Source organism: Calidris pugnax, unplaced genomic scaffold, assembly GCF_001431845.1.
Source record: "Calidris pugnax isolate Ruff unplaced genomic scaffold, ASM143184v1 scaffold73, whole genome shotgun sequence".
NCBI classification, from domain to species: domain Eukaryota; kingdom Metazoa; phylum Chordata; class Aves; order Charadriiformes; family Scolopacidae; genus Calidris; species Calidris pugnax.
In genome coordinates, this window is record NW_015090806.1 from 234,292 (window position 1) to 237,609 (window position 3,318).

General features: G+C 39.4%; 1 non-coding gene across 1 annotated transcript; it reads right to left on the reverse strand.

Annotated features, from left to right (window-relative positions):
* Positions 1-1,585: 1,585 nt before the first annotated feature.
* Positions 1,586-1,656, reverse strand: TRNAG-CCC. Its single transcript has one exon. It is a non-coding gene; the product is annotated as a tRNA-Gly (tRNA).
* Positions 1,657-3,318: the final 1,662 nt, after the last annotated feature.

The following is a 3,318-nucleotide window of genomic DNA, read 5'->3' on the forward strand; positions in this document are numbered from 1 at the left end:
CATCAATAAGCAACTTAAAATTTCCTTAAAATCCACCTGTTCAGATTGTTTTAAGAAGACAGAGAACACGACAACTGGTTACTGGGGGAAGTTCTTAATACTGATTCTGGTAGGATCTTTAGGTCTCCTTAGAGAACTTGAATGTCTATATTAGCTAAAAATTTTCATTTTTGTTTGATTTTTCACCTTCCCCTCGCCCCCCTTATTTCCTTTTTGGTTATCACTCAAACTGAAAATGGGGAAAACATAGAAAGTGATGGGAAAAGAAAATGGATGAACTAGAAGTACTCACAGTATGACACTTTCTTCATAATCCTGGAAAACAAGTATATAGTAAGGGAAAAAAAAAAGAAAAAAAAAAGAAAAAAAAAAAGAAAAATGTGGAAATCCCCTGCGACAAAATGAATCATACTCCTATTTGATCAAAACAACAGAAAAATTCAGTTATGGGAGAGAAGTTGCCTTTAAAAAAACAAAACAAAACAAAACAAAAGCAGACAAAAATCATTTCAGAAATTCTTGCCTGATTCCTCTGACTGTATAACAGGTATGCCTTGTGCTCTCTGTACAGGACACCTGCATGGACCTTTGCCAGGGAAAGGTGCAGAACTGGGCCACAGTCAGCTCTCACATGTGGATTATTTCCTATGAGACACCATGGCTCATATCTTGGCTACGACAACAGCACAAATTTTTTCCCACTCATACTAAAGATAATTGCCTTGCTTTCTGTTATTTGTGAGTTTGAATTTTCAGACTCTTCAGTCATAAATGCAAAACTTTGCACTTTGTGAGAAGCAATCTAGAGCTACTTACAGACCGATCCAGGCTTCCCTTTCTGGGGATATGACTAAAAACATTTCAGCAAAACAATTAAGGATCTGCCTAGGTGGCGGGAGTGCTGAGCTGGCTGTGTCTTTTGAGCAGCTGTAATGAGATTATAATGACCAGGGAAAATCCACAGATGAGTAAAGACCTAAACCTAGGAGTTCCCCAATTAAAGGGGTGGAGTTTTTTTAGGCTTTTAGAGTGATTTCTGACTGTATTAACGAGAGAAGAAAGACCTCACAAAGTAGTGAGTACAGAATCATAATTCTGCTGTTACATCAGACGTATATCTGTGGTATTTATTCATCATCTCTTATTAGAAAAAAAGATCCTGATTTGTCCTTTGGCTTGAACCTGAACAACTTCTCAGATTATGAGTGGCAGCCTTCCCTCCAGTTCAGCCCATGTATAAGGAATAACTACACCGTCCTGGTTTGAGGTAAAACAGAACCAATTTTCTGTTCAGCAATTTTAATTTGCAGCTAAGCTTCTTCTAACTTTCTGAAATTCTTTGAAATTAACAACATACTGCTCAGAAACTGTTAGCTCTCAGAGTGCTAAGACCGAAAAGTGATACGCAGTGAGGCTCTTGCTTATACTTATTGTTATAATAACCAAAGTCATCTAACTTGGTATTTGCCCCGTTGGAGGGTTGGAAGCAGAAAAGCAGAGTGGAGTCATACCTGCAGGTGGGAGTAGGTGGAACAGGTGATCCAAAACTGACCATCAGTGTAACTCACCCCAGAGACTTCACTTCTGCACCAGCCGGGAATCGAACCCGGGTCGCAAGAATGGGAATCTTGCATGATACCACTACACCACTGGTGCACATGAGAGAGGCACCTGCACTGATTTTTGATAAAAAAAGATCCCTTAAATTCACGAGTTTCTTCAATACTCACTCCTGCACTGATATCTAATAAAAAAGTCCACCCCTAAATTTATGAGTTTCTTTGAAGCCCATAAATCTCCCCCTCTCTCCCTTCTCTCCATGGGAAGAGAGGTCAGGGAAAGCATCTGTCATCCATCTCAGTGGCCAGTCTGCTCCAAACCATGACATACACCTATTCCAACAAACATCAACGCCTCTTCTTCCTGTGGCTGTTTATGTCTCTAACCTTAAGGTTGATAAATATTAAGCAAATATTTTGAGTTCAGTGTGTGTTTGATGGTTCTCACCCTAAGAGCGAGAGACATCTGCTTAAGCATTTTGTTCAGCTGGGTCTTTGGGAAGCAGAGCAGCCTATTTTGTTCCCTTAGTGGAGCGAGAGCGTGGTTCCTCCATTAATTCAGGACATTGGTGGGAGAATGAAGGAATTGCATGTTGGCAACTCACATTTCCTTTAGCCTCTGGATAAAGGATTTGAGTTTTGTGCATGCTGCCAATCCTTTAACGATCTTACGCACCCTATAATCACCCTAAAAATTTGGAATAAAAGGGGGAAAAAAGGACTGAAAAGGAAAAGAAAAATCCTGCAGGCTGCCTTAGCCAAATATCTTGGACTTGAGAGCTATTTGATCATTAGTCTAAGTATGGATAATCGGTGTAATGCTAAATAAAGAAATTATACACTGAAATGGAAAATTCACTTGGTAAAAGCCCAAAGAATTATTTCTTTTCTGGAAGCTAATATTCCCAGTCAAAGGCAAATGCTATTTCCCCCTCATTGTGCATTACTTCTTGAGGTGTTTAGCTGGCATGTGTATCTGTATTTTTATAATACTTCAGTGCTAGGATTCCCCTATGAAGTGTGGCTTCACAGTCTGCCAAGCACTGTTGAAACTTACAGAAAAGATATTACTTCATTGTGCAGATTTAACAGAGGTTAAACTCAACACAGATATGCCTTCGTTGTGCAGATTTAACAGAGGTTAAACTCAACTGAGGTTTGTAACTTTACCTCAGCTCCCCCATGTAATGGTTTTTCTCTGACTTTTTTGTCTGTTTTAAGCAAGGACACTAGAATAAGATAAAACAATAATAATAGAACAAGATAAAAGAGATACTTTCATTCAAATTGTTATTTCTAATCTTTGCACTGAGGACGCTGCAGTAAACTGAAGAGTGGTCTCAGAAGAGACCAGTTCCCTGGAAGCCACTGGAAAAAGGTATGTTAACTGCAGAATTATAAACAGATGCATACATAGAAAACAGAGATTTGATCCAAAAGTCTTTGCAATTGGGGTAGGAGGATGAGATGAAAAGTTTTTGACTGTGTATAGGCAGGAAGGGCACAGGGGTGTTCAGACTTCAGGCCACCTGTCCCAGTTCTCTCTGCAGTGAAATTACAAAGAAAGGGAAAATCTTTGCCCCAAATAATTCACAATCCAGAAATTAACAGGAAGAGGGAACAAAAAGAATATGCAGAAGAGGCACGGAGAAGATGTGAAGGAAATAGATGAAGAAATGTGTTTGGAGAAATGTAGGAAATAATGGAGGAGAAATGTGGAAGACATTACTGGGGACACAACTGGAGAGGCACTCTTGGA